Below are 8,882 nucleotides of genomic sequence, written 5' to 3'. Positions count from 1 at the left end.
ACAAACATCTGTTACAGTGAAACACAATTAAACCATGCTTAAGTATAATATATCTGTTGGTAAATAAACATTTGAAAAGAATCCTTAATGTATAATATGTTATTGTGTGTTTGAGTGGTGGTGTGTGTGTGTGTGTGTGTGTGTGTGTGTGTGTGTGTGTGTGTGTGTGTGTGTGTGTGTGTGTGTGTGTGTGTGTGTGTGTGTGTGTGTGTGTGTGTGTGTGTGTGTGTGTGTGCGTGTGTGCGCGCGTGTGTGTGTGTGTGTGGTGTGTGTGTGTGTGTGTGTGTGTGTGTGTGTGGTGTGTGTTGTGTGTGTGTGTGCGTGTGTGCGTGGTGTGTGTGTGTGTGTGTGTGTGTGTGTGTGTGTGTGTGTGTGTGTGTTTGCTTGTGTACGTTGACCTTCTATAATCCATGTTGCTGGGTTCCTTCTGCTCCCTCCTCTGATGGTGTGTCCCTCCATCCCTCCTTCTTCCACATTGTTCCATCTGTCCATCACACCATTACCTCCATCCCTCCATTCTTTCCATCCTTCCATCCCTCCATCCCTCCATCCTTCCATCATTCCATCCTTCCATACCACCATCCTTCCATACCACCATTACCTCCATCCCTCCATCATTCCATCCCTCCATCCCTCCATCCTTCCATCATTCCATCCTTCTATACCACCATCTTTCCATACCACCATTACTCCATCCCTCCATCATTACATCCTTCCATACCACCATCCTCCAACCCTCCATATTTCTATTCAGCCATCCTTTTATCCCTCCATCCCTCTATCCTCCATCCCTTCCCCCTCAAGGACCTGCAACATGACCACACAGAGTTGTTTAGGACATGCAGTCAAACATACTCTTTAGAATAAAACAATGATACATATTTTAAATAGAACAGTATACTTTGATATCAAGCATTAGTTCCATATTAGTATCATATTAAATATCAGTAGCATATGGCTATTAGTCTTACCTGGGCTGTACCTGGCTTCATTGAGAATAGACTGAATCTGCTCTCAGGTGGAGTTGATGTTTCTGTAAGGGTGAGGATAAAACACCAGAAAAATATAACAGTTATATACAGATTTTTATACAGCTAGTCAATATGGGGTCAAAGAAGTGTGAGGTTATGATAGGGAATACTGAAGGAGGGATATCCAGTCTTTCTTCTTCCTCTTGGCTTTGGCCTTCTGTTTAAGGTCAACCTCAGCATAGGTCACATCAACAAGTCTAGTTACTGCTGAAAATTGACATTTCCAGTCAACAAATGAGGAAGTAGCTTATTGCATATTCTGCATCTTCATTGAAACTCCAAAATCGCACATTTGATTTCACTGACTGCCAACTGTAGAAGGTCTTAGGTCTTCCCCGTCTTGACCTCAGAATAGATCTCTCTCTGACCAATGGCACGAAGAGACACATGATCCATGGCGACCATAGAGACACATACCAGCTCTACTGGTAGTACTAATACTACCAGCAGTACTAAACCGGCACCTGTCAAWGACACAAGTTGTTCTGCTTCCACGAGCACATCCAATGCTAGCATCAGTAATTCTACATTTGTTGATAGACCAGCTAGCATGGACACTGACAGTTGTGAATCTGATGCAGCCGAAGAGCTACTGCCCCCTTACCYGGGAAAGAACCGAACAACAGATAGGGATGTTGGACCATCAAAGAGGCGCAAATATGATGAGAATTACATTGATTTGGGGTTCACTTATATTGGGAGCAGTGCATTTCCTCAGTCAGAGTGTGTTATATGTTCAAAAGTACTATCTCACAACTCGATGAAACCTTCACTCTTGCACAGACATTTAGAAACAACACATGCCAATTTGAAAAATAAGCCACAGGAGTTTTTTGACCGAGAATTAAGACGACTTTCGAGTAATAAGACATGAATAAAAGCAACAGATAACATTAATAAGAAGGGGCTAGAAGCGTCTTATATGTTGAGCTACCGAGTGGCGAGGACAGACAAGCCCCATACTATTGTGGAGGACTTAATTCTTCCTGCCAGGATATGGCTGGGACAATGCTGGAGGAAAAGGCCCAAAAAACTATACAGACAGTGCCTTCAACAACCAACACTGTTTCACAATGCATCAGTGAAATGGCAAGAGATGTTTTGAAACAATTACTGCTTCGCATATAAGAAAGTGAAATCTATGCATTACAGCTGGATGAGTCAGATCTGGCACAGCTCCTGGCATATGTCCGTTACGTTTATGGGGTGTCAATTAAGGAAGAGATCCTCTTCTGCAAAACACTGGAAACCAGGACAACAGGAGGGGATCTTTTTAAAGTACTGGACAGCTTTGTGACATCAAACGAATGTTGGTGGTCAAGATGTGTTGGTATCTGTACTGATGGCGCAAAAGACATAGGGGAGTGGTAATGCGCGTGCAAGCAGTTGTCCCCGACGTCACTTGGGTACACTGCAGCATCCACCGAGAGGCTCTTGCTACAAAGGGAATGCCTGACAGCTTGAAAGAAGTTTTGGAGACTACAATGAAAATTGATAACTTTGTTAAAGCAAGGCACCTGAACTGTTGTGTATTTCTGCACTATGCAATGATATGGGCAGCGACCATGTAAAGCTCTCACAACATAGAGATGTGCACCGGTTATCAAGTTGCAAAGTATTGACAAGTTATTTTTAATTGAAAGACAAGCCTAAAGTTTTCTTAACTGACCATACTTTTCACTTGTCTGACAGCTTGCATGATGACGAGTTTCTCACACGACTGGCCTTTTTGGGTGATGTTTTTTCTCGCCTGAAAGATCTGAATCTAGGATTACAGGGAATCTCCGCAACTATATTCAATGTGTTGGACAAAATTGAGGCTATGATTAAGAAATTGTAGCTCTTCTCTGTCTGCATTAACAAGGACAACACACAGGTCTTTCCATCATTGTATGATTATGTTGTGTGCAAATAAACTCAAGCTTACGGACAATGTCAAATCTGATATTGCGAAGCACCTGAGTGAGTTGGGTGCGCAATTACACAGGTACTTTCCCGAAATGGATGACACAAACAACTGGATTCGTTATCCCTTTCATGCCCTGCCTACAGTCCACTTACCGATATCTAAAAAAGAAAGCCTCGTCGAAATTGCAACAAGCGGTTCAGTGAAAATTGAATTTAATCAGAAGCCATTGCCAGATTTCAGGATTGAGCTGCACTCAGAGTATCCTGCCTTGGCAAATCGCGCTGTTAAGACATTGATGCCCTTTGCAACCACGTACCTAYGTGAGAGTGGATTCTCGGCCCTTACTAGCATGAAAACTAAATATAGGATTATTTACATCCTTTCAAGCGCACACTTTCATTAACCTGTGGTGAGTTATTCACAATTTTCGATGAACAAATAAGGTTTTAAATGTAAGATGGTTAAATAAAGAGCAAAATGATTAATTATTATTATATTATTATTTATGCCATTATCCTATAAGAGGTCTATGTCACTTCCCATGAGCCACAAAAACTCACTCATTCTTATGTTTAATAAATGTATTGTTTTGTGTGTGTGTGGCAGGCTTACAATGACGGCAAAAATAATATGGTCCCATTACAAAAACTCCAAATACTTGTTCGTTTTTCAAAAAAGAAGCCTGAAACCTTGAATAAAGACTGTTGACATCTAGTGGAAGCCATAGGAATTGCAATTTGGGTGACGGAGATATATAGAAACAATAGGTTTCCATAATAAGAGCCTGGGAGGTGAAAAAAAATAATAATCTGGTCGGATTTTCTTAGGATTTTTGCCTGCCATATCAATGATGTTAAAGTCTAAGACAATATTTTAACAGTTTTAGAAACTTCAGAGTGTTTTCTATACAATGCTACCAATTATATGCATATCCTGGCTGGGCCTGAGTAACAGGCAGTTTATTTTGGGCAGTGTGTTCATTTTCATCTAGGCTTCATATACCTGCAGAAGTGTTTGCATGACTTCTTCTGCATGCTCATAGGTCAGTGTGGCTGAGGGACATGAAACACCTGCCTACTTTCTCGTTAGGTAGTGAGTCCCAGGTTACTGACAAAGGCCCCTCTTCTACGTTTCAGGTAACATCTTGTGGTGATGTCACTTCCTGTGATTTGTGGTCTCTGTGTCAACCTGTTTCTGTTTCTCAGGAGCAGTGACAATGACTGGGCTGCTGGGTGTCTGTCTGACAACATAGACATTAACACATAGACACGGAAACACCCTAACTGGAACAGTGACCTTCCAGACCATGCAGGGACACTGAAAATAGCAGTCAGAGTCATACACCACTAATGTCATTAATCGTTTTGACCTGTCTGTAGGATGAGGAGGCAATATGGGAGAACTGGTAGTCATCCATACGTAGGTTACTATGTGGAATTCAACACAGAAATGAATATAATTTATATTGTTTCCCTTTAGATACCACACCCTGGTGTCAGGTTTTGGCCAGGACTATTCAGGTTTTGGTCACTAGATGTCCCCATTGCGCATTTTTGAACCTTTTGTTTTTTTCCCTTCTAGTTATTGTTTTCACCTGTGCCTCATTTCCTTGTAGGTATTTAAACCATTAGTGTCCCTCAGTTCTTTGCTCTGTGTTTGTATGTTAGCACCCAGCCCCAGCCATGCTGTGAACATATATTTCTCTTGTTGGATTTTCCAGAGGTACTCTGGTTTTGTTCTTGTTTATTTTTGATTAGTCTTTTGAGGTTTGTTTTTCCCTGCTGTTCTTACCATTTTGTGGATTTTCATTGTATTTTGGAGGATATCCCTTTTTTCTCTTGGCTTTACTTTTGACGTTGTGGATTTATATTTTTTGCCTGAAGATCTTTTACCTTGATTAAACCACCGTCTCTAGTACTGCTGTGTCTGCCTCATCTTCTGGGTTCTGCCGACTATTAGTGACTGTTTCTCACACCGGGTCCTGACACCTGGCTAATGAGTCTTACCTTTGCTTACTTGGAAGATCCCATTGCCATCATAGATGTGCATGTCCACAATTCAATATTAAAAAGGAAGTGATACACAGTACCAGTACTAACCAGCTCCTCAGAACTCCTGCAGAGTATATGACATCAATAAACTGAGAAGAACTGTTCTTTTCAGGCACACTCTTCCCCCAAAAGTCATTCTGAAAATCTCAACGGGTCTTCAGCTGATGGGGTACGGCTTTTTTATGTTTTATGTTATATTCTTCAAGATTCAATGGGTAGATATAATGAAGTCCAAAAATTGATGTAGAAATAGCAGATTGCCCCTTTAACTCACATATTGTGGAGTCTGAGATCTATACTAGGCTGAAAGGAGGTTTAACCAAATTAGGTTTTATGGAAAAGTTGATGATGATGACATTATTCATTTACTGTAAGAAAGCACTCATGTCATCTGGTGGATAAAAAAATGGTTTATTAAAAAAGCACAATGCAAACATATTGTAAAAGTACAGGCCATTCACAAGAATACGTGAATAATACTTGTTGGGAAATTCAWATACAAATATGTTATTCTATCATCTGAATGACAGATATAAATCAACATCACAATTCAATACACAATACAAAGCAGATACAATTACTGTAGCTGCAGATAAGATCCATCATCATTACACCTTATAATAAAAACATCTGTTACAGTGAAACACAATTAAACCATGCTTAAGTATAAACATTGGTAAATAAACATTTGAAAAAAATCCTTAATGTATAATATGTTATTGTGTGTTTGTGTGTGTGTGTGTGTGTGTGTGTGTGTTTGCTTGTGTACGTTGACCTTCTATAATCCATGTTGCTGGGTTGCTTCTGCTCCCTCCTCTGATGGTGTGTCCCTCCATCCCTCCTTCTCCACATTGTTCCATCCGTCCATCACACCATTACCTCCATCCCTCCATTCTTTCCATCCTTCCATCCCTCCATCCCTCCATCCTTCCATCATTCCATCCTTCCATACCACCATCCTTCCATACCACCATTACCTCCATCCCTCCATCATTCCATCCCTCCATCCCTCCATCCTTCCATCATTCCATCCTTCTATACCACCATCTTTCCATACCACCATTACCTCCATCCCTCCATCATTACATCCTTCCATACCACCATCCCTCCAACCCTCCATATTTCTATTCAGCCATCCTTTTATCCCTCCATCCYTCTATCCCTCCATCCCTTCCCCCTCAAGGACCTGCAACATGTCACCACACAGAGTTGTTTAGGACATGCAGTCAAACAWAMTCTTTAGAATAAAACAATGATACATATTTTAAATAGACACAGTATACTTTGATATCAGAGCATTAGTTCCATATTAGTATCATATTAAATATCAGTAGCATATGGCTATTAGTCTTACCTGGGGATGTGCCTGGCTTCAATTGAGAATAGACTGAATCTGCCTCAGGTGGAGTTGATGTTTCTGTAAGGGGTGAGGATAAAACACCAGACAAATATAACAGATATATACAGATTATTATACAGCTAGTCAATATGGGGTCAAATAAGTGTGAGGTTATGATAGGGGGAATATTGAAGGAGGGATATCCAGTCTTACATTTCTTCCTCTTGGCTTTGGCCTTCTGTTTAAGGTCAACTTCAGCATAGGTCACATCAACAAGTCCAGTTGCTGCTGAAAATGTACATTTCCAGTCAACAAATGAAGGAAGTAGCTTATTGCATATTCTGCATCTTCATTGAAACTCCAAAATCGCACATTTAGATTTCACTGACTGCCAACCTGTAGAATGGGTCTTACCTGTGGTCTTCCCCGTCTTGACCTCAGAATAGACTGGATTTTCTTTTGGATCAGCTGGCATTTCAGAGGAGGGGGAGGAGGAGGAGAGAATTTGTACGTTTCTATCAAATGTGACGAGTAAAAAACACTGCTACATTTTGTATTAATTTATGTGACAAGTTGAGTATTACTTTTCTTTTTCTTGTCCAACCTTTTGAGTTTTATCTGTGTGTACGTCACATCCCTTGATCCAACAGTAGCAGCACCAGCATCTGAAATATACAGGTAATACACTAATATCTCTACTTAGTGTTAGTATGCTAGTAATATTAAACATATGAAGAACAAGAGCAACAACAACTATATACTGTATTCATGCTTAACTTAACATAGTGTACAGTACCGCTGTCATTACTGTCAGAAGGAGTGATTGTATCATAGATGTTAGCGCCACCTGTTGGTCAAAGAAGAGAGAGATAGATTAATTGGATGGTTTTCCCTCAGCTTGCCTAGGGACATAGAGTACGGTAACATGTTGTATACAAAGTGGATGGTGAAAAGTCAGAGTGTGAGGTTACAGAGAGGGTAGAGCGGTCTGGACTAAGAGACTGACCATGCTGCAGACGTGTATACCCAGCATCAGGAGCCCGGCCCTGGGTAGATCCTTGGTCCTGTTGGGGGTCCAGGTTGGTCCTCTGGGGCTGGGGGGGCCTACAGGGAGAGAGATACTCATGAAACACACAGATTAGATTTTACTGTGTGAAAAGGAACATAGTTGAAAGACATGTGTACTCGTGAGAATATTCTGTTTCAACATGAACCTGTAATGAACAATGCATATTATAATACTGTTTTAAACTTTTGTTATTAGACATTTTTCTAATAAACATGAACCAAAAAGTTACATGAGAAATTATAAAAGTCTCACCTTTGGCATTTTTATATCGACACAGCAGTACCAGGAGAATGGCCAGTAGAACACCAGCAACAACCAGAACCACAACCACTCCTACTAGGACTGATGTAGAGGGTCCAGGAGTTACACCTGGAGAGAGAACAGCAAATCACTATCAGGTTCTGAGGTAGTTGTAGAAAATAAATAAAGTAGTGGACAAAGCAAAACATTACTACACATTTCACAACAGACACGTAAACACACACAACATCATTCACAGTGATAGTGACAAGATCACTGATAATTGATTATGTGGGTCTGGACTGGATCTCTCTCTGACACCAGTAGAGACCCTGGTCAGACTCAGCAGCTCTACTGATGGTGAAGGTGGCTCCTGTTGTAGTGTGTCTGCCAGACAAGGTCAGTACTTTCTTAGTGTTGTCTTTGTACCATGTATACTTCCAGCCACTGTCAGACCCCACTGAACATGTCAGAGTTACTGTCTCTCCAGTGTCTGCAGTGTTTGGATTCACGGTCAGCGTAGTTTCAGGCAGAGCTAAGGAAACACAGACTAGAATGTAAAATCTGGATACATGCTTGGTTATTTAAAATTATTTATCTGTTGAAGTTAAGTTTTGATTAAAGTTTATTTTAATAGGGGTATGTTGACTCCATTCAGTTAGAATTCAGTGTTTACAGTACGGAATTTACATTAACCCTCCTTGGCTCAGAATTCAGAAAGTCCAGATAGTGATTGAAGATAAATAATGAACTCACCAGTGACGTTGATGTGGAGAGATAAAATGATATATGAATTTTGGGGCGGTCTTGTCCTTGTCCCGTCGCACTGGTTCTGACCAGCCTGGTCAGAGAGAGAKATGGTGGTGGTTTTACTGGTCTGACCTGGAATCTGTTCTTTATTTACTAACCAGTGGTAAGTCCAGCCTGTGAAGTCTGATATGTCACAATGCAGCTTCTATCAGATACAGAGGTACCAAACTCTGGAATTCTTATCTTCACATTGTCAAAACCTCATCATCTCTCAATAACTTCAAGCGAAGACTAGGGGTGTCACGCCCTGACCTTAGAGACCCTTTTTATGTCTCTATTTTGGTTTGGTCAGGGTGTGAGTTGGGGTGGGTATTCTATGTTCTATTATTTGTAATTCTATGTTTTGTCCGGGTAGGGTTCTCAATTAGGGACAGCTGTCTATCGTTGTCTCTGATTGAGAACCATACTTAGGTAGCCCTTTTTCCACCTGTCT

At 40.8% G+C, this 8,882-nt stretch overlaps 2 long non-coding RNA genes across 2 annotated transcripts; both read right to left on the bottom strand.

The window, feature by feature from the left end:
* Positions 1 to 5,719: 5,719 nt before the first annotated feature.
* On the bottom strand, positions 5,720 to 6,810 carry LOC139026113 (uncharacterized). Its single transcript, XR_011477835.1, has 3 exons — positions 6,745 to 6,810; positions 6,346 to 6,408; positions 5,720 to 6,177 (listed from the first exon to the last, which is right to left on the bottom strand). It is a non-coding gene; the product is annotated as an uncharacterized lncRNA (long non-coding RNA).
* A 110-nt stretch (positions 6,811 to 6,920) lies between these two features.
* On the bottom strand, positions 6,921 to 7,760 carry LOC139026112 (uncharacterized). The gene is made up of 3 exons (XR_011477834.1): positions 7,652 to 7,760; positions 7,337 to 7,434; positions 6,921 to 7,177 (listed from the first exon to the last, which is right to left on the bottom strand). It is a non-coding gene; the product is annotated as an uncharacterized lncRNA (long non-coding RNA).
* Between the last annotated feature and the right edge of the window lie 1,122 nt (positions 7,761 to 8,882).

This window comes from Salvelinus sp. IW2-2015, unplaced genomic scaffold, assembly GCF_002910315.2.
Source record: "Salvelinus sp. IW2-2015 unplaced genomic scaffold, ASM291031v2 Un_scaffold3902, whole genome shotgun sequence".
NCBI lineage: Eukaryota > Metazoa > Chordata > Actinopteri > Salmoniformes > Salmonidae > Salvelinus > Salvelinus sp. IW2-2015.
Note: the sequence above shows the minus strand (reverse complement) of the source record. Positions and strands in the feature narration are given on the sequence as shown.